Source organism: Polyodon spathula, chromosome 8, assembly GCF_017654505.1.
Source record: "Polyodon spathula isolate WHYD16114869_AA chromosome 8, ASM1765450v1, whole genome shotgun sequence".
Taxonomy (NCBI): domain Eukaryota; kingdom Metazoa; phylum Chordata; class Actinopteri; order Acipenseriformes; family Polyodontidae; genus Polyodon; species Polyodon spathula.
This window is the reverse complement of record NC_054541.1, coordinates 4,870,241-4,894,232: the sequence shown is the minus strand read 5'-3', so window position 1 is coordinate 4,894,232 and position 23,992 is coordinate 4,870,241.

The following is a 23,992-nucleotide window of genomic DNA, read 5'->3' as shown; positions in this document are numbered from 1 at the left end:
TTCGAGATTTACGATTATACTGTAAATACAGTATAATCGTAAATCTCGAAAAACTACTCACTTCAAAGTTTGTGGGGAATAATAGCCATTTTCTATACTTTTGAGGCATAAGCAATTAGGAAATAACACTTACTACCCAGGAACAAAAATTGTGTTACATAGTGTAATAATTGCAGATTGGAGCCAGGTTACTCTCAACTTGACTCCCTCCTGTGGCATTTTGGGGGATGTAGTCTTTTGAGACTCCTCCTTAACTACATTTTATTCCTCTTCTCCCCCCAACACCTCCATTTTTCCAGTTTTTATTGAAATTTATGTAGTTTAATGTCTCAATGTACTCTTAAATTAAAGCATAGAACAAATAAACAATTGGAGATAAAAAAAGAAATCATGGAATCGTTTTGTTTAACAAAATTTGGAAATCAATCAACAATGGAAATCAATTATTGTTTGGAAAATTCTTCCCAAAACTGTTGCAGAAGTTCCCACAATTGTGTTGCATTTGTAGGTTGCTTTGCTTTCACCCTTCTGTCCAGTTCATCCCAAACCAGCTCGATGGGGTTTAAGTCTAGAGACTGTGCTGGCCATTCCATGATTTGAAGCCTACCGTCTTGTTCTTTTCTTCTAAGGTAGTTCTGACATAGCCTGGAGGTATGTTTTGGGTCATTATCTTGCTGTAGGATGAACCCCTGACCAACTAGGCGTATACCAGAAGGTATTCCTTGGTGCTGCAAAATGCTGTGGTAGCCGTTTTGGTTCAGGGTGCCACTCACTCTGTGCAAGTCGCAGACTCTGGATCCAGCAAAAGAGCCCCAGACCATCACGCTTGCTCCTCCATGTTTGACAGTTGGTGTCACACACCGAGGAACCATCCTTTCGCCTACTCGACGGTGTCAAAAACCCTGCGTGATGAACCGAAGATTTCAAATTTTGATTAATTGGTCCATTAGACCTTCTTCCAGTCTTCAGTAGTCCACTGGTGGTGCTTCATGGCCCAGGCAAGCCTCTTTTTCTTATCTTGCCATCTTAGCAATGGCTTTCTTACTGCAACTCGACCTGTCAAACCTGCAGCTCCAAGTCTTCTCTTCACAGTTGAAAATGAAACTTGCTTACTTCGACCAGTGTTAAGCTGTGGTTGAAGCCGTTGTCCTGTGAGCCGCCTATCACGTAAGCTGTTGACTCTCAGAAACTTGTCTTCTGATTCTGTTGTGGCTTTGAGTCTGCCAGACCTCTTCCTGTCAGAGTTTCCTCCAGTTTCCAAGTGCCTTTTGATATTGTAGGAAACTGTACTCACTGACAGCTTGGCTTTCTTTGCAATTTCTCTAAAGGAAAGACCTACACTTTTAAGGGTTATAAAGGTCTGTCTGTCTTCCTTTGTTAATTGCCTTTTTCTTGCCATTATGATAGCAATATACTACTTCCTGCAGTACAATACTGTCCAAATAATGCTTAAGAGGGTGTAGTAACACAGTCTGTTCCAACACTGCTTTTATACAGACAGAGGGTTTGTAAGTAATCAACAAAAGTTGGGACACCTGTAGGAATTGTTAGCATCTGCACACATGGGAGGGATGTATTAAATTGGATGTGCATCTGGGCAGATATCGGATAGCGGATTCACCGAATCCTTTTTGGCAAATCCGAAACCGAATCCTTGATTCGGTGCATCCGTAATTCATTGTTAGGAGCTTCAACGCTAGTTATAGCAGTTTAATCATAATCTTTATGACACATACTGTAGTTGAATTATTTTCTTTGCGTTTCTATTTGTTTTACTTGTAATGATGACAATAGCAAGAAGAATTAATAAATGCAACGCCCACATAGAAATCTGATGGAGTGCTTGCTATTTAGATCGACGTTTCATTTATTAACCTGCTCTTCAGGCTATTCCTCGAGTTATTCTCATGATTTCTTGTTTGAATTTCATTTTGACATTATTTAAAAGCATCACCTTTTTGTAGTAAATGACTACCACATACTGTCACATTATCACATGTTCAGCATTGTTTCATTCCATTAACTGCTCTTTTCTATCGATTATTTATGCCCTAAAATTGAAAGTATTGATATTTTAATTGAGAGCAGACACTCTGTCTTAAATTCCCAACCTGGTACCTTGGATTGAGCATAATATTGGCAAAATCTCAATAGCATCCTTACTGCCTTATGTGTGAGTGTTTAAATATTAAACTAGCTTATCATGTCTAAAACTCACACAAGTATGCTGTTCTCCTTGGTTTATTCCTTAAATTAAAAGGTTGCTTTGTTAAAAAAGAATGACAGTCTTTTCTCAGTGTAAACCAAATTATTTAGCAAATTGTGTGTGTGCGCGCGTGCGTGCGTGTGTGTGTGTGTCATTTTCTATTCAAAGATCCAAATTGATATATTGTTTTTAAAACTGTAACGACCAACATTATACTTTGTAGTAGGCCATTTATTTGGAGGCTAAAAATACAAATTGGACGCAGTGCTGTATATGGTTTGAAAACTATACCATTGCTTCAAATTGTTTGACCCTCTTCAAAAGACACAGTACGGTTGGTTCTTGCAAGAACAACAACTTGCAAGCCGCCTTTTGTTTCTGATAAAAGCCATTGTTTACTTTTCTAATTGCTAATCATCAACCAGCCAGTTCATGTTTATTTAAAGTCTGGCTTCCTTTAGGTTGCTGTACAATTTCAGTGATTAGATATGGAGAAATAAAAATACAAAACAACAACTAAATATTTCAATTAGTTCAAATCATGCCTACTGGCACAGGAATGATTTTCATTCTAAATGTAAACAGCCACACTTTAATCATGCATTAACGCCCATTTGTAAAAGAAATAGTTCAAAAATCTATCAACTATATATATAGTGTGTGTGATTTACTGTGTTTATGAGAATTACATATTTTAACCCTTTGGTTCCCAAGAGTGCTAAATAATACTCCTCAAATCCTACATATGCTGTGAAGTCTCCTCAGGAATTAATGGATATTTCTGCTGGCTTTCTTATAAATAACTAAAGTAATACACACTGCCCCTCCTCAAGCAGTGTGTAAGTCGGTGTTAATGTAACACGGTGATGGTATTTTCCACACAGTCCTAAACATTAGTGTCCAAGGTCCACCCCACTCAGGTGTTGCCTGGACTATGTCAGAATTTGTTGGCTTGACGGCTCAGTCAATTCTGCTGGTCAATTCTGTATTAATTGATGTTGCTTTACTAATAAAATATTTTGACAATAATTTCTAATCAAATAAACGTGACATGTTTTCTTAAAGAGTTGTAGATTATATTTAGTATTCCTTTCCTAAAAGCATAGTTAATACAGTCTGCGGGAGACTGCAGTTGTCCTTTTACACCTCTTGCTTCTGAAATATCCTGGTCCCCTGATTGATATTCAAGTACATGCAAATGATTTCATGGATAAATATGTCCAACAACTGCAGTGATATGTAGCCAATTCTAAAAGAAATTTCTAAAACTCTTTTTAACTGGAAAATATGTTTCTAGTTGAAACATTTGCCAAAGAAAGTTATTAGATGCTTTTAGTCCTGGTACCTGTTTTACAATGTAGTATGGAAGATATAGCTATGGATTAAAATGCAATAGTGTCCAGCTTTCAGAAATGAGGTTTAATGTTACAAACCTTACAAAAAACAAAGATTCTCTCAAAGAAGTTTACATTTTGTTCCATGAGTGAAACAAGCAAACAAAAACACAATTCTTAACACAACCTGTGTTTCTCACATGCATTAGAAATGCCAATGCAGTTTCAATCTTTGACATTTATTACTGCCTCACCAAAGGAAGTAGGATTTATTGCTAAAGCAAATGATATTTATTTGAATGCTGCTTGGTTTTGTTTGCAGTCTTTGTGTGTGTGTGTGTGTGGGGGGGGGGGGGGGGGTCAAATTGCAACACCCCGCTCTATTTATGTTAATAGCCTGCAGTGTTGAATTACTATCCCTGCCTTTGTTACACAAATCATTGTATTTCTGCTCTGTTGTTGCAAGATGTCTGGACTGATTGAGACTGCTTGTCTCTCCTCTCTTCCACTTAATTTTTTTTTTTTATGGAAAGTACTGATATCTGTGAAACACTTTGCAGTGAGCAGGAATGTAGGTGTTATTGAATGTGAAGAGAAGCAGCATCTGCTGCATTTCAATTGCCTCTTATGTAAATTAATAAGTGCACCAGTATTAAGTGCACAAACAAGTGTTTGGCTATAATAGCATTACAATTATATTATCTTGTGCCTGTCACCTAATCATTTTCAAAGGTGAATTGTAGGACAAATTACATGAATTTAGTAGATTAATTATGACTCTTCAAACCCAGAAGAAGAATAATATGGTCTTATAAACAACAACATTTTATTTCTTTCTTCTTTCCTTTCAAATGTTACAAATATAAGGGTTCAACGTTTCGGTCTAAAGTATAACCGAGGTCTTGAAGTGTTATTATATACTGTACTATGCACTTGTGAGGGGGGTAAAATTGTATGACATATTTATCATTTCAAATGAAGATTCACATACCTACATTTTAACCTTAATTTTGACTGTTTTAAGGAATGTTTTGTTAAGATCATGTTGTTGTTTTTTTTTTATTATTATTATTAAATCAGATTTGCAGTTTAGAGGTTATTTTTTTTAACACAGTTGTTTCTTGAAATAGTGGAAAAATCTAAGAGTCAGGTGACTGAATATTTCAAGAACAAAACCGAAGTGCTGCAATGTGTCACAATAACTATTCTTTGTGGTTTTCTAGCAAGATCCTTGCAAGTGAGCTGCATGTCACGTCTGATGTTAATGGGACTTGTTTGTCAGAAGCTAGGTATTATTCATGTTGTTTTGAAAGAAGTATGAGTACTGAAATTGTTTATATAGGAAAGCGCTCGTTTAAATTAATCTCACCTGTCCAAACAGGCCTTTAGGGAGTTTCCTGTTAGCGAGATTTAATACAATTTGGTCAGTGCAATGAAGAGGCAGTTTCTCAAAGATGTGACTGATAAAGATCAAATGTAGAATCTGAAGACCCCCTAGACAGATCTCTATTAAAGGCCAGTGCAACCTAACACCCACTTAAGAATGCATTCAATCATGGCTATTGTTCTTTGTTGCATATGCTGGGTAAGTATGCTTTTTCAGCAAAACAAAATAAAATAAGCAAAGATAACAATAAAGCCTAAGTGAGATAGAAAAATGTCAACAGTATTGTTCTCAAAATTCCTGATCAGATTAATTATTCAAGAAGTTTCAGTTCTTGCTGCGTAATCATCAAAGGCTAAATAAACAAGTTTAATTCAATGCAGTTCATATTACCCAGCCTGCATTATATAATATGCATTTTAATCACAGCATTATTTTCCATTTTATCATTGTTAGGTAAAGTGTATTGATTTATTGATTTGGTTTTGGCTGAATCCTGAATCACTAAGAGGCATGCTGTTAAAATGTCTAAAATAATGAGTCAAATATAAATACATAGAATGTTGGACTAAACCCCTTCAATATTTACATACCCAATTTCCAGTGGACTTAAACCCAACTAAGTGTTTAGCAGGCATTTCTATTGTATGTTATTTATTTTGAAGGGTGCACTGCATATTTACAGGGCAGGGTGTACATTCATTAGAGAGAAAGCCCCTTGTTTTAAAGTAATCTATCTATTAAGTAGGTAAATTTTTTGGTTAAATTTGTAATAAACCTGTGTATAATACAATAATTAATTAGAGTAACACTAAAGCCCATTAGACACATCCAGACACTAGAAGTTAATTCAAACCTGATTCGCAAAGATTATTTTTTTTTTTCTCTCAGAATTGATGTCATAGTAACATGGTCCAATAGCAGGGACCAATAGCAGGGTTTATTCAAATGAGGCTACCCCACTACTGATGACATAAAAAGGTACGTCACAATTCCTCCCTTATCGTATTCAATGGGAATACCATTGTGCTGTATCAATGGGCAATGGCAGAAGAGGAGCAAGGTAGAATGTTTAGCAAACTCTTATACTGTAAGAGACAGAGTCAACGGGTCATAAATCCTGTTTTAATTCAAATAACACAGTGCATAGTTCATGCATGCTGTTATCCATGTCTTTGTGAATGTTGTCAGTAGGTAGATTACCACGTACAAGACAAGATAAGGTGGCATCATGATTCGTAATATGTAGATGTCTGTCTGCTATTAGAAAAACAAAACTTTTTTTTTTTTTTTTTTTAAAGTGAGATCCCTGTCTGTAAATAGTGTTGGTGTTTGTATGTGTTTTGGTGGTGGTGTGTCCCTGCCAAAAAGAATGTGGCTGTTCCCAGATTGGATAATTGGTGCTAATTGGGAACAGCCACATGCTATAAAAAGAGAACCCAAGCCTCCATTAGGGTCAGATGGCCAGGGAGTTGGAACAAAGAGAAGGGATGGAGTTTTGAACCACTTGTAGAAGTATACAGGTTTTTGTGACGGGTAAACAGCTCGCCTGTCCGGTATACTTTAGAACTGAAAGGTTTAGATAGCACTCCTGGAAGGAGTTAGGTTTTGGTTTTGTTTATTTTGATTTTGTGTTTAAAATAAATAAAGGCCTGTCCTGTTTGGAAACCTACCTGTGCTTGTGGAGTGCTGTTAATTTATCAAAACCAGCTTTAAATAAAAACAGTCCCGAACACAAAGTGCCTTGAGTGCCCTATATTCAGAAATACAGTAGTTTAGATGATAAATATAACCCAAGACTGGTGCCCGATCCTTTAAATATAATATTTAGGCCCAGGTTAGGAAGAAAATAAAAAGAGAGAGTTTTAATGGTTCCCAAGGACTGTTGTTGAGAGAACTTCAATTCAGTTAAGGTTATAACAAAGCTCTTTTGGACATAAAATTTGTGGAAAAGAATGGAAAGCCATTTCAAAAGCTATGTTTGCAATGACTATGTATTGTTCCCAATCAATCAGCGATTGGTCAGAAAATGAGGCCTGGGGAGTGATGGGGTCATCTAAATTTTGATAATGGGGAAAAAAAAGTTTCTTTGTTTTCTTTGTGTGGATAAGTAAGGACTTTGGGGGTGAGACCAGGCCGGTTGCTATGGAATTTAGAGAGATTTTAGTAAACCGTTTGTTAGTATCATGAGTTGTTCTCAAGCAATGAATGCTCAAGAAACATAATCCAAATGCTTTAAAATGTCATATTACAAGTTACTTCAACAGCTGTAGAATAGTTGCCTGGTGTTCTATTGCCTTTTAGTGTTCTGTTTTCATTGCTAATACTGACGTGCCCAACGCATACCTTAAATAAACAGCTCATTCAATTGCAGTTTAATTAGTACACTGTGTGCTCTAAAGACACGTTTAGAATGCCAATATGTCTCTGAATAATTCTTAACTTAAAATATGTTTCTAAGATTCTTCAGACCTTGTGTAAATTATAAGGAATGTTTTTATAAGGGCTGTTCTTTTTTTATAGCGTATTTTGATTAATTAAATGGAATTTGCAGTGTATGAAACCTTTTCTCAACACATGACAGACTTTGAGGTGCAGTCCTATTTCTCAAAGTACAGTCCGGTGCTTTTTGAAGAATTATAGATTAGATGAACTGTTCTGTTGTGTTGATGGTTGTTCACACCCCTCTACAGGGCACAGGTCAATCTGTCTCTGAAGCGCTACAGCTGTGCTGTCCTGGGGTTTGATTCTATCATTTATGCAATAAGGCTCACCAGGGGGGGTAAGGCTTGTGGGATAGCCTCACCCTAGGGGCATTAAAAGGCATAAGGCTAAATTACTTTAGGGGTGGGGAGATACTGCAGAATGATTACTAAACCTGTATTATTTCATGTTGTAAAAACTCATTAGAAACCAAACATGCTGAAATCTACAGCTATGATCAAAAGTTTAGCAGCACCTAGAATTTTAGGATTGAGACGTAATTTTATATATATATATATATATATATAGAGAGAGAGAGAGAGAGAGAGAGAGAGAGAGAGAGAGAGAGAGAGAGATCATTTAGATATTGTGTTTAACATCATGTAATCATAGAAAATACAAAAGCATATCGCAAACGTCTACTATAAGCCATAATAGCAGTACAGTATTTCATGTTAGATTTTGAACTACCACATTTTTCAATTTGTCAGTTTTTCATTAAGTATATGGAACACTACAAAGTGCTATGTAATTTAATATGTTAACATGACATTATTCAGCAGGTTTCTTTAGACTTTATGAAGCAGACTTCTATAGGGTGATGCTAAATAAATGTCCAAATGGCATAGTGCTTACATTATAATTGATTTAACCCTTGTAACACAGATACACGTGTGATCATGAATATTTAAAAGTAATCAAATTGAATGGGGTACTGCTGTAGGGCTTGCCTTTGGCCTCCAGGGGGCGGCAGCATGCAGACACTGCTGTCTATGGCAAGCCGTGTTAACATTTAATCCTCAATTGCTGATATCAAGAATGGTATTTTTGATATCAGTATTGTAATCACATTCTTGAGAACAAGAATGCATACTAATGAGCATCCGGTTTGAATTGGTGATATCAGAAATTACACCCGGTCTGTATGTCTATTTTGTGTTTGGCAAAATGTCTGAGAACTCTCGTGACATGGACAATGTTTTAAGAGCAATTCATAGAAACTGCACTTGCAGGCAGGATTGGAACTCGCAAGGCTTATATAGTTTCAAATAATTAAGACAGAAGTAGTAATGTTCAGCTAAAGCATTCTGAATGCAGAACGTGTGTGTGTGTGTGTGTGTGTCTCTATATATATATATATATATATATATATATATATATAGGTTATACAATGTGTTCTGACCATACAATAACTTGTTAAATCTCTTTTTCTTCGTCTTTGAAAAGACCTGCGTGTTAAAGTCACTAACTGATGCTTCGTTATTGTTAGACATGTCCGTTCTGACCCGTTCTATAGATGAAAAAACGCGCCTTAATACAGCAGAAACATTGTCAACGCAGTCGGCCATGGCATTCTTGGCATACCCAGGATAATGTGCTTACAAATGTGTCGACTGGAAGTCTCCGTCTTATGAGTATTCGTTTTTGATGTTCAAAATTGAATCCGGATGTTCATTAGCATGCATTTTTTTTAATATAAAAAATTCAGACCGGATGTTAATTAGCATGGATTGTTAATATCAGAAATAGAATTGTTGATATTGGAAATAAAACTGTTGATATTAAAAAACGCTATTCTTTCTGTCAAAAATGCCATTCTTGATATCAAAAGTAGAATTGTTGATATCAAAATAAAAGGTACTATTTTTTATCAACAATTCAATTTTTGATATCCACAATCGTATTTCCGATATCAACAATTCTATTTTTGATATATGAAAAAAAATAACATTGATAATTGTTGATATCAAAAATAGAATTGCTGATATCAGCAATTGAGGATTAAATGTTAAAACAGCATTGGAGGACCCCCACCGACCTGTGGTGGTCAAAAATCAGGGTCAAGTAATTGGCCACTATAAAAAAAAAAAAAATGTTTTAAAAATTGTAAAAGAAATTAAATGTACTGTTTTAAGTTTCAGTAAAGAGGACAACATTCTTATCATTTATTATTATCAGTTATGAGGCCTCATAGGTTTTACAGTACACTAACTCCTTCCTGTGTGTGTGTGTGTGTGTTTATATGAGTATATATATATATATATATATATATATATATATATATATATATATATATATATATATATATATATATATACACACACACACACATACTCATGTAACTAAGTGTATAATACTAAATTGTAGTGCAGTATATTGACTGTGCTTTCAACTATTTCTGTTTAATTTTATAATTGTACGGATCCTTGTAGCAGGTGTGAAACGTGCCTATGGACAGAAACCTCCTCCCAGATATATAGCAGTAGTTTTGACACTGATAAGAGAACGGATGAGCCACTACAGTCTGCATACAGCGGAATCAGCCTATCATTGCTTGATCTTCGCACACCAGTCATGTCAAGCGTGGCTTGCTTCTTCCTGTGTGTTGATAGCGGGGTCGGCATGTGATGGGGGTGGAACCCTCTTATGGAAAGTCTGAATCAAACCCTCATTTGCACACTGCTAAACCACACCAGGGGATGTCTCATGTAGCAGTTACTTTCACTTCCTCCAAGGCCAGCAAAGAGTGCATTTGTTTAGCACAGCCCTTGAAGATACTGTATATGGAGACAGAGAGAAACCTCTCTAGATCCCCAGAATCTGTTCTTCTGTATAAAGTTAATACCATGTTGGACAATTGGATAATACCACCTCCACACCGTCCCATTGGCAGGGTAATTCATCCCCAGTAAGGGATAAGAAGGTACAGCTCACTGGATGTGTCAGACAGAGGGTTAAATAGCCACGATTCTGGAAGCAGCGGTCTGTTCAGATGTGTCGACCTCATTCAATCCCACGCTGAGACCGTGAGTCATGTAGTAATGAGCACGGTGAGTGCGAGCACTTGGCCCCGTTTCAGGTTAGCGTTCAATCAAAGTGCTGTTTCCGACTGGGCAATATTAATATCTGCAGCAGGTACATGAGTCAGTTGATGGGAATTCAGACAAGAGACCAGAGGTCTAATATGGTGGTTTGAGGCAGCTTAGTCACCCACAGTAGGGACCCTGTGTGTTACTTGCTGTAGACAAAGAAGATTAGCTTTTAACAGTTAGCAGACCTGGGAAAGAAAAACCACAACGCTTACTTTGTAACAAAAATGTTTTAATGATGCACTTTACATGGCTGGGTTTTGATTCTTAGACTGCGCACTGCAGTTTCATATTCAACACAGAAAATAAATCAAATGTATCTTGATCAATAGATGAATAAGCAATGTAACATATGAATGCATTTCTAGATATAACATGTCATTTGTTAAATATTGCTAGAGTCGGTTGTTGCAATATTATGTTATTTAAATTGTTGATAAACTGTAGTATTTTACAATAGATCAAACACTAGGCAAATGTGAAAAACTTGGGTCGTTAACTTTTTGAAGCTTAACTTTCTTTCACAATAGGGCAGTAAATGTTCTTCCAAGAATGTCTCTCTTCTAGATAGTGTAGTTCATAGATATGTATAAGACAGATAACTGTAGCTATTCAGTCAAAGAAGAACAGGTCAAGTCGTTTACAATCTGGCACCCAATCTTGCATATCTTTAGTGTAACCAAATAGCAGCATTAATAGGAAGTGATGGGCAGTAAATTGCCCCTATATAAACCTAGTATATTACAACACTGGGGAATTGCCCTGAATCACAACCACCTTTCTGTGGCTATAGTCAAAATGCTCTAAAACTAATATAATTTGATCAAATCAACCCCTAAAGCAATTTAGAAATACAAAATACTAAAAGAAACTTTATAAATATGTTTTGATTAGAAGTCTTGCTCAAGTGTTTGGCATTGAATTTATTGCTTTTCTTTTATATTTATAAATGTAGGGCTGATGAGTGTTTAATGGTTACAGTTAACACCAAAATCAAGCAGGCTTGCAGTTTTGGCTTGTACCTTCACAGTCTTTGCACTGGCCAAAATGTTTGTCTTTTTTTTTATCCAGAACTTCAAAAGCTTTTGTTTCAAACATTGTAGGAAGTTGACAAATGTTTGTATGAAAAAAAAATAAAAATTTTTAAACAGCAATCCAGTTGATTTAAAATGTAGTAGCTTACCTTGTTTTTAAGTACAGCCTTGATAAGCATTGATCTGACATACATGCTGTACTTCGCACATCAAGTTAAAACAGCCCAAGATTCTTTCAATAAACAGTCCCATCATTCTTCCATGTTGCTCACAGATGGCATAAATAGCTCCAGCATGTTTGTTTTAGATTTAGTTTATTCATTGGTTAATTATAATATGCCAATGATTATGATTTCAGAGTAAAATCTCAGTGTCTATTAGAGTGGTTCAATGTTCATTACTGCTATATCGCTGGTAAAAAACATATTGTAGAGACTATATCAACTGAGATGGCAAAAACAACACAGTATAAAGAGGTAGCAGTGGGTCAATATCTCTTTTATTATGAACTGAAAAGGGCTATCCGTTAACAAACGACTCTGTTTGCAAAGCTAGCAAGTTCACAACCCGGCCTCTCCCTGCACCATGTAATCTTACTCTGAACACTGTTGCTGCATTTTCCAATGTGACGCATAAAACATGACTTTGTACAGAGAAATCTAATTGTAGGTTTCCCGTCGATTGTTCTATTTAGGTGGGCTCGTGGTTTTCAGTTTGAACGTGTTGCTCAAGATTTGGGGTGCCACATTATGCGTGCAAGTAATTCTCATTAGGTTTCGACATACTTTCTTTTCCATGTATTGTGTTATATAAACAGACACTCCCAAAGAATTTGAGGTGAAACGTTGTGCATTGAGTCTTTTCAGGCATTGTATTTTTTGTTTATGTAGGAAATACTCATCAAAGCTGAAACAGCAATATAAACTCATGCAGTGCCAACCTAATAGTAATGATATGAATATTTTATTTATTTATGATTTTATTACACAAAAAAAAGCAACACTTCAGATTTTGAAAAAAAAAGAGAAATATTTGACTACAGTAAACTCCGTTGCTGATCAGATCCATATTAAACGAAGACCCGCTTTCAGTACCACTGAGACATTTCTCTCGCTGTTTCGCTCAGTCCATTTTAGCTTGGAGCTGATCTGAAGATATCTCTCTAGAACCACCACTTTGATCCTCATAAACGGATAAACCCCACTTTGTAATTAAAACAGCAAAATAGTGTCAGTTTAAGCTTTGAAAATGTAATTGCAGTTTCAATCTTAAATGAGTGATTACAACAGACACCTTTCTGACCAAGACTGACAATTGCTATGGAAAACTAATTCTATAGTCATTTGTTTTGCCCATGTGAACAGTTCCAAAAGAAATGTTTTCATGATTGTCTCAGCAGTATAGTGCACCTCAAACCATGTGGTAAAATAGCTGAAACATTAGGATCCATGTCCAGATTTATAATGATCATTCAATGATAATGGTTCTATGTCCATGGCACTTGAGAGAAGAGATATTCCATTGATGATTTCACCCTGCACTTTATCTCTTGTGTTTGCAGCTCAGGGGCAGGGGCCACAGATTCCTCCCTTTGTTCATAAAATTGTTTTAATTAGTCACTGGGCAGGAATACCAGCCTGGTTTTGGGATTAGTCTACATGCAGGAGATTATGATGCAAATAGCCTGATTTTCTTACATTAATCATATTTTGGTTTAAGGTTTATTTTTATATTGAACTGTGATGATCATATGAAACATATTGTGTTCTGATGCTGTGAATCTGAATGTCTGTTGGGAATGGAAAGGGCACAGTTATAGCACAAGTCATTTTAAGTTCATCATGAACAACAGATGGTTTGGTTAAAACGTGAGCTTAAATAAATAACCCTGGAAAGACATTGTTGAAGCGCAGTGTAAAACTGTAATTGAGTCTGCCTCAAATTCTGTAACAGTGATGAGTAAATCATGTCAATTGTATATACAGTTGACTCAAGTATTCATTTGAAGTTTGAAAGATCTGCCACTCCCTCCCTCCCCTTAAACCTCTTATCAATTCTAAAAGAAGAATAACATAGAGGCAATTTTCTAAAATCTGAATAAATCCATAACACTATTAAGTCAGTTATATTATACATGTGTTGCTTTTATTACTGTTGTTAATACAAGGAATAAAGTACATCTACACGTGCATAAGAAGGCTGTTGTTTTATTGAGGCACTCTGACAGTAGGCTATGCGACTCTTCTTGTTGCAGCTTTTCTTAACGTGGATGTCCTTTTGCTATGCTGATATTGCTGGTGGGTGTGTACAGCTATTCCTAAGATGTAATAGTTGTTGCAGTCATTACATCCCTGGGTGTGCTTGGTTGCAGCGCTAGCTGTAAGTGGTCACTCTGCATTGGATCTGAGCATGGACTGACTGTGCGTTTGTGTTTGATGGAATGATGTATAGTACCCTATAGTATAAAGCATCATACTGTAACTGCGCCCAGTCTGTGAATCTTGTGAGGGAGGTGGATATTCTGCGAGAGGTGACTGATCATTTCTTTTGTACGCGTTTAAGTTTTTAACCCAGAGTCAACATTTTAAAAAAGGAACCAGAATCCATATCTCCCTGAGACTACATCATAAAATCAAACACAGTGCAGTCAGTTTGAAAGCAAGTACACCTAGAGATGTAATAAGGACACATGTTACACATGCTGATATATAATAAGGCTGTCCTGTAGTTTATAACGATGTGGCCTAATTATTATCATTATAAGCAAAGTACAGTGCTTCCTTAAATTCAGTTTCTGCTCAGATTAATACACAACCTTCTTTTTAGATGTACACGCACTGCAGTTCAAATTCCACCAAGAGCGCTAATGCCAAGCATGTTAAGAAAAATCAGCAGACATTTTCAATGATCAGTGAACAATGCTAACCATATTAATATAAAAAAAAAAATCATTTTCTTCAATAAACATTGTTACTGACATATTGACTGCATAGCCAACACAACACTTAAAACCCTAACATCTGTAAGGCTTCCCCCTTTCTAAACTTCCTAAAATATTACCAGTTACTTTATTCTGTCTGTGGCAGAGTATTGTGAACATTTGAAGCTAGTTTTATGATGTAATGTGCAGGCACTGCAAGAACCATACGGAACTATTGTGCAAAGTTTGGTATAGTCCCTGCCGTTCACAAGGAAACCACTCATGTTGCAGTCTTTAAATTGCTTTAGTGTAACAGGGTGTCTCATAAAACTTTCAATTTACCAGCACTATGGACACCCTGGTGTCTTGTTGAATATTGGGAGCCAACAAATTGCTGGATCCATTCTTGCATAACCAGAAAAATTCCATTACAAAGTTCTATAGCCAGCAGAGAAGAAATGACAACTTTGTTTTGCCCACTTTAGCAACCTCCAGGTCTCATCTTGGAATCTATCTTGCATGCATTCAAATCCATCGCCAGAATGACCGGGTTAATCATACTGTTCCATGTCGTGTTGCTAAGCAGATGCGGAGCTTTAAAATAATTAACTTGTTTAATTTAGCTTTAAACATGCTTTCTTTTGTATAATCATCCTTGAATATTCATAGAGCGTGTAACAGGGAAGGAGACTCAGAGACAAGGAAGCTGCAGTTTAATAAACAAAAATAAATCACAACGTTGAACAAAACACTGCTCACAGAGAAAAATAAAAGGTTTAACAAAAACAAGTCACGAACACAATAACAGAAACAAAAATAACCAGCTCAAAGGCCAAAAACAAAATGTTTAAACAAAACTGTTCAGGCTGGGCCAAGCCTTCACTGAACTTTATGCGAAATACAGCAACACAGCATAACAATCTTCTTCTCCCGAACTCCCTCCACCAAACAAAAGATTTTCTCCCTTTTTTTATACCATGTGGCTGGAGACTAATTATCAATTATTCAATCAGCTCCAACCACATTCTCACATGGATTTTGACAGGGATAAGAAATGAACCCTGTCAACCACCACCTGCCCTGCCACAGAGCGCTTGACCCCTTTGGTTTTGTGGTTCTTTGGCTATCCTCATTGATGGAATAACTGCAGTACTCTGTGGGAGTACACGATGTATCCTCTATTTAATAATATTAAGGTATATTACACTTGATTTTGTTTCATGGGTCTCTGCTTATACATGACATAAGAAATAAGAGCTGTATCTGTGATCTGTATGTCATGTTGCAGTGATGTCCTGACCCGTTCACTCAAACTCTCCCAATTTATTTAGGAGGTTGTAAACCAGCTGACTTCCCATGCTTGAGATAATCCCTAGCTGCTGCGTGGCTGGAGGCACTAACTAATGATTCTTCCAAATTGGTGACACAATCTTTACTGTGCACACAGATTGTTTAAAACAGGAATGCAACTAATACATTTGTCTATTCCCGCAACACAATAAAGTAGATGATGTATGACCTGTCCGACAGGTATCCTGTTTTGTTGCAGAAACAGCTTTTTTCTAACTTCAGTGCTATCGATAGATGTTTGTCAGTGCCAAATTTAAAGCCCCCAAATGTAGTTCAGTTTTTGCACTAAAAAATAATTTCTTCGTGTCTGTTAGCATTCCATATGCTGTACTTAATCAGAAAGCACACCTTGTTCCAGTTTTTTGGTTTGCATTTCCCCAAGCAATGTTTTAATGTAGAGACATTTTTTGCTGTCCTCTCTCTTTGAAGAACCCAACTTTTCACTGCATCCCACTGTGAGACAAGCAGGACTGCTCCAGCAGAACTTTAGGAAAATGACAAGCTCTGTTCTAACCTAAAAGAAAACTGGAATACACCTAAAGTACTGATCTTAGAGCTTATGAAGCTCATGCTAGGACTTAAAAGGTAACCATTTTTATACATGACCATATGGTGCTATTAAAGTTAGGTTTAATCTAGGAGCAGGGTAATGCAATGAACACTGGTACTTTTTTTGCCTGGCTTTCAGCTTGTTTAAACAGTTGATGACCATTTTCAATGATATGATTGATTTGAAGTTGATTATCCCACATAAGGATCTGATGTTTGCTGAGGAGTTTTAGCTGCCCTTTTTGTAGAAGTTTATCAATAGTATACTATATATTAACTAACCATTAACAAAAAATGAACAGCTGTGGTAATAGGTTACTTAGCTGTTTAACTGTTAATAAACTAAACCAGTGCATAGATATACAGAGAGTGCTTGGTGCGAAATCAAGGCAGTTGTCATGTTCGCCATGCAGTGTGAGAGACGAACACGATTGTGTAGGGCAGAACGATAGTGTCTTAACATGGGGGCCTGTCATAATACTGTAGTGACATGGTTCTCATTAGAAATTCATGTAAAGAACAAGGCCCTTTTGGGGGGAAAAAAAAGTCATTTCATTTTAGGAAGTTCAGTAATCAAAGAAACTGTAAATTTTAATGAACCTTTGTTGCACTTCCTAATTAGTTTCTTTTTTTTTGCTATGAATGTGGGAGGAAGTTATTTCCTGGTCAGATGTAACTCAAATCCTAGGTCCTTTGTTCAAGAATGTTTTTACTGGCGAGTTATTAATCGCTAAAGAACACTGAGAAATACAATTCCCTTCTGGAGCTTAATGGAGCATATAGATTTGGGATGAGGCTTCTACAAATACATTGTCAAGTCCTCCGAAATGTGACACTCTTTCAACTGTATCATTCTTTGGCACCTTTCGAATTTAATGAAGCGTGGAGTTTATAATCTACTTTCTGGGGGCAATAATCAGCAGAAGGCAATTTAACAATTGCTGTGACATTCGGAATTCCGTCGCTTGGTCTGTCCCCTTGGATCATGGGGGCACGACGTTTTATTTGGAGCACCTGTTTACTATTATTTAAGAATGGCTTTTTGACAACCTTTAGGCCAGAACAAAACATGTGTTTGTTTTTCTGAGCAACAAAGAAAGCAGCAGCACTGAGAGCAGATAGAAAATGTACAAATGCATTTTTATTTCTACCAAAAGACCTCCCTCTTTGAACAGGTTCTTTAAAAATAGACAGCAATAGTCTTCTTCAGTTCCTGCACTTCTATACTTGTTCAAACCACGCTCACTATATACAGCTATCACTAACATGCATTCTCCGTCTTGAGTCTTCTCTGATTAAACTTCAAAATGGGTCCAGCTGTGTGGAGTTCTTTTTCTTTTTGGGTTAAGGTTAGAAGTCCTGGCCTAGGATCATGTTTGCTTGGGATGGAGTGAGAATGTGGCCCCAGGCTCCTAAGTCCTGGCTTGGGTATGGGCAGAGTTTGTATGTACTGCTATTCAGTAATTGTCAATGTAATTAAAATGATTGTTACATTATACAACAGTGGAATTGCCCCACTTACTTCTACAGGAATTCCAAGTCTGTACATACAGATTTTGTATATCCTGCAATAAATCCAACTTTACTTTTTAACCCTCAGCACAGCTTGGCCTCCTGCCACTGATTGAGACTAGCTGACCTGCAGGCCTACTTTTAAAAAGCCAGCCTGTTAATTCAAAGAACCAACCATGACCTGCACTTTCAAAATAACAATAACATGTCAAACTGTCATATAGCCTAATTGATATCATTTAAAAGTTTTAAATATCTTGTATGTCACCTTTTATTTAATAGGTACCCTCAATTTTAGAATGGAAAAATTGTGTGATTCACTTTGGATGGATGGCCATGACTGTAAGTCTTAATATTTCCGATCCTTTCATGTAAAATAAAAAAAGATCATATAAACAATAAATGTCCAGTCTGTAATTAGATAAATATTAAAAAGTAGGAATAACTTCTCTGATGTTGTATAATTTATAGCCAATGTAATAGAGTTCCTACACTAGTGCTGACATCAGCATAAAACACTTCCACGTTAGTTAAATAGTAAGACGTTCATCTTTAAACTGTATGGTTTGCTTCCAGCCCTCGCCTCTCCATTCAGTGCAATGGGCTGAGATGCTGAGCTCTTACATGCATGCATTGTTTCAAATATGAGTTGAAACAGTTCAGTAAGCATTGGGGAAGTGGATGCATCCTTTTACAATACATGTTTTGTCATTTATGACTCATCCACATAAGAACAGACTGAAAGACAAAGCAAGGGCCTTCACAGTGGAATGAAAGTAACTATCGTAATAAAAGGCCAGAGGATTTTTTTTTTTTTTTTTTTTTTTTTTGTTCAAATGCAAATTGGGATTCATTTCTTGACTCTGTTCTTGCTCAGTTGGAATTGCTTTTGTTTTGTGATTTACTCAATACCAGCATGTTTGGTACAGGCACAGTCTGGTGTACCAGAAAGAGTGCTCGCTTATGAGGTAGTGACATCAATCACACTCTTAAAGGGCAACTTACAATACTTGGGGGGCTCAGCATTATCCTTTGATGAGGTCAGTGTTTCATCAATATTCTAAAGAGAGAAAAACCTGATCCAGTTTTAAACTCTCTAATTAAACTCTCTATCCGCTCACATTTTGATGATATTCAACCAATGTATGGACGTTTTTGTGAAGCAAAACTTATTGGTTTAATGTAACATGCACAGTTCAAGAATTTCACATTCCCTCAAGTGGAGGGTTATCGTGGACCCCTGAATGGGGCTTCATAACCATTCCCACACTCAAGTTTCATGTACCTAAGTATCACACCCCTCAGAGTAGTTATTGTGGTAACACTTTATAATAAGAGTGTCTAATTACAGTATGTACATAGTAAATACATGCATACTTACATAGAATTGCAATGTTATTATGCATAGTTGCAATGTACTGAAATATTTTTGCATGTTATATGTAAGCACATAGTTGTATCAGAAAAGGGTTAGATTTAGAGCTGGGATTATTGTTAAGGTTATATCATAATAACATTGTAAGTATGCACATACTAAGTAACTAATATGTAAATACACAGTAATTAGAGACACTTCATGTAACGTGGTACATATTTGTAGAACCAAGTCAAGCTCTCCTATTACAATAACCAAATGTCACAAACTTCAAAGGTGTAGTTCTCGCTTGCCAAAAAGCGGCACTTCAATCAGAATTTTAAATGCAGTAATGAATTTAACACAGACTGATGAAGCAGTCCCATATGTCGTAGCTACTTCCTTTATCAAGTGTTAGGTCACTAACAAGTAGATATATCTTTCTGAACCCCCCCCCCCCCCCCCCCCCCCCGCATTTAGCAGTGGTCCTGGAGTATCCGTTCAAGAACCTTCAATTACACATGTCATAATATAGCACTGTAAGATATCACATGTTGCTATGTCTTTTAAAATTGGATGCTGTAGTCATTAAACATGCAAGTTGCTAATATATATATATTTATTTTAATATTATATATATATATATATATATATATTTATTTTTTAATATTTACTTAAACGCATCCTTGCTTTTATAAAAGTGGACCACCAAAAATAGTAGTTAGCATAACACAAGCAGAAAGGGTTTATTCATTGACCAGCATCCTTCTTGTCTTTAAGTATCACCAAGATTCCAGCACACTGTAATTGAATACTTGCTCCAAAGAGGAATGTGCATTAATTTGTCAGTAGGATCCTGGCTGACAATTTCAGTAAAGTCCACTATAAGAAACCTTCTCTGGCCTCCTGACTCAAGGAGCTAATGACCTCTAACCTTATTTGGGCCTCTTTTATTAGAGTTTTTTTTTTTTTTGTCTCTGACCAGATGGTTAAACTACAAAGGGTTTTTTATGAGAAAAATGGGCTTGGAAAACAGGGTTGTATTTTATCATGGTTGTATTGGTAAGCCGTCAACAATCATTCATTTTTAAGTAATAAAAACAAAAGAAAGAGGGCTTAATGGCATACATCAAAAGCTTGGTTTACATAAGACCACATGACGCAGTCGTCCTGCCTTAAATTATCTGAACCAATACTTTATCCATAGTTATAAATCACATCTGAAAAAAACTGCATAGAACAGGTGTCAAGTTACAAAAAACAAGAGCCCTTTTTTATGTATAACTTAATGAATGTGAATTGAACAGATTAATGTGTCTTACTGTATAACAGAAATAATTTCACATAGACTGAGCAGCCAGAGACCAAACTGCAGGAGATGTCTTATACAATAAGAGACCCCCTATACACTACGTAATAACCCGTTATACATCATGTTATACAAATACTGGAATCACAAACTACTTCTGAAGCACGGCATATATGTAGTAAAACTAAAAGAAACAACGTATTTAAAATTCAATGACAGCGTTTCAACTGCAAGCCTTTCTTTTTCTCTTCATTGTCCTGTTACTTTTTTACTTTTTTTGTTTTTTTGTTTATCATGGTTATGAACTCGATTGATTCTGGGCGGTCTCTTCTATTGATTGCACTAAACTGATCCTTTTGGGGGGGGGGGGGGGGGGGGTCAAGTTGGATTCCAAATCCCTGGAAACAGTTAGGATAATAGGGGTATTGCCATGTGCTGGATGCTTGAATTATAAAAGGGCCAGGCAGTGTTATACACGATGACACAAGGATGAATGGGGGAAAAAAGGTCTAGCAGTACCTCCAACTTGGATATTGATCATTATAAATTCTTTATGAGAAATCAATCATTGTTGTGGATTAATCAAAAGTACATCTTGTTTTGTGTACTGATGTCCTTCTCATACAACCCAATTCTGAAAAAAGTTTATATCAATGTTTTAATGCAACATTTACTTTCATATTGCTGAAAGAATTTGCTTTTTTGTTTGTAAATTTATTACATTTTGTTGTCTTGGATTCATAATAACCACTAACCAGACTTGCAAGAAAGTGTGAATGTTCTGCATTCATATTATTATGGCTGTGTGAGCACAGTGTGCTGGCACGCTGCTGCACTGAACTTCTTCATAAGGGGGTCAGGACTCTGAGTACTCATATGGTACTTCAATCTAGAGCCATTTAGATATGTTAAAATATATAATTGGCATACCACTGGTATCACTATAAAATGTTCCCACTAGGTATCATTCTACCAATAGCAGCCTCACCTTGATTTCTGCCCTTGTGCTAAGATTGTCTCATACCACATAGCCATAGCATTGTCACTGTAGTGCTACTGCATTAGATCTTATGTTAGGGTTTGTTTAAATTCCAGCATGTGGAATATAGATATTTCATATGCGTTTGTATAATGCATACTTGCTATACAGTTTGAATATATATATGAAACATACTGTATAAGTCAAGATGTGCTTAGATGAATACACTGGATATGTCATGCAATCTCATATATCAAGCCCATAGGGGGATTAACCTATGCTGCCCCTTGGTGTTTACATTTACAAATGAGCCTCCCTCCTAATTTCCTGAAATTAAGCAACAGACCGCTAAACCAATCAGATTCAATGTTGGTGTTGTCATGCACTGTGAAAGCGCTGTTCTTCTATTTTTTGACCTTTTGACCTGGGCTTCTTTTTTCCAGTTTCATTCTTTTCAGTTAATTTTGCTCAGCCCACTATGTCACTCTGAATAGAAAGGTATTCCAGCCAGCATGTTTCTTTCTTGAATTCTAATGTGATGACCATTCTGACAGTTAAACCTGTTGGAGTGCACACCAACACATACAAGATAAAACATGTATTAACTGTAAATAGGTACTTTGAAATGCTGTTGTATAAATATCCATGGACAACTATTTGTTTTTCTAAAAGACAGTGTTTTTTGATTTGCATAGGTAGAGCATTGAATTGAGTGGTGTGGAAACAATACATTAACGGTGGACGTCAATCATGGTGAATCCATTTAAAGTAATTTAATGATACATGGTGAAACGAATATGTGACAAGTTACTGCTAAAAGTAATTATTGTTTATTTTTCACTGGAAGACTTTCTCATACTATTACAGTCGTAAAACAGCAGCGAGACCATATCCAGCTATGAGGCACCAGGGGCACGTGCCTCGGTTAAAATCAAAATATTAATTATTTATTTAGGCTCTTTTACACATTTCATCCCTTTCTGCATTTATTTCAGACATGCATGATTGACACTGGTAGTTGAGTTGAGGGTTGTGTCGAGTTCATAAGGCTACGGTTTGTAAGGAGCCTCGCAGCTGGCCAATCACATTAACAGAAGTCAAATGCATATTCATGAGCATAAATCAGACCACAGCCAATCAAATTGACTGTTCAGCCGAAAAGCTCGAGCTGGTTATGATGTGCTTACGCAGCCAAACTCTTTCTGTCTTGTCAACCCGTTTAAGCTAATTTTATTGCTGAATGTGATTTTATAATTAAGATCACACAAACATTTATCTATGCTAGCACTTTTGGATAATGACATCACTGTTAAAATGATGTGTTTGATAGATTAGGATTAAGTATAGTGTCTACAACACATATTTTGGCATTGCTACATTTCTTGTATATTGAATTTGAATGTTTAAAAGAAAAAGCTACTTATTTGCATTGTGCACAACCACACAGGTTCTGCAAATTTAGAACCTCGGGTACACAAAATTCTATAATAGTATCTTATTCAGAAAAAAAAAATCCTGTTAACTAAACTTTTTGTATTTAAATAAACAACATATAATAATGTCCTTACTTTAGGGGGAGCACAGGAAGTGTCTTGGTCATTTTTCATGGCTTGCTAAGGCCCTGTGTAGATATTTTAGTTTTAAGTGTAGATATATATATACCTATATGGAATATATATATTTTTTTTTTTAATTGGAAACATGCTAAATCTATGAATAATATATTTATAACCTTACCATTAATAAATAAATAAACATATTTCAAATGCACCAACTATTTATGTATTTTTTATACATTATTAATTCTTTTTTTTAACTGACTAAAAATTGATTTTACAATAAATTGTTATCAATATATATATCAATATATATTTGCAACAAATTTGCCATACATTTAAAGTATATTATGTTTTGCCTTACATTTGTCATACATTTTAAAAACATTATTTATGGCTGCTGTTTATAATTGTATTGAAACATGTTTCTACCTTTTTAAGTGTAATGTTAATCAATATATTTATTACACAAAGCATTAGAACATAAGGACATAAGAAAGATTACAAGTGAGAGGGGGCCAATCAGCCCATCTTGCTCATTTTATATATGTATTTTTCATATATGGATATTGCCGGAGCAGATTAAATTAGTTGCAAAGGATGCTGGGGGTTGGGATTTGTGTGTGGAGACTGCGATTCTTTGATTATTGTAAATATCCGATTACTGATTTTGTGATAAATGTTCAAGTTATTGTTTTACCCATTCATGGTTCATTTGGGAGTATTTCTGTGATTTATTATTAATCAGTGAAAATCACCCTGAGAGGTGTGTGTGTGTCCATAAGAGTGGGGAGGTGCATGTGTGCACGTGTTTGCTTTAATGAGTTGTGAGTCACTGCTGTTTGAAATCTCTGCCAAATTAATTATAAAAAGAGCTGCATTGCTTCCTTCATCAACGGAGGTGATTTTAAGTGCCCTGCTTGCCTACAGTA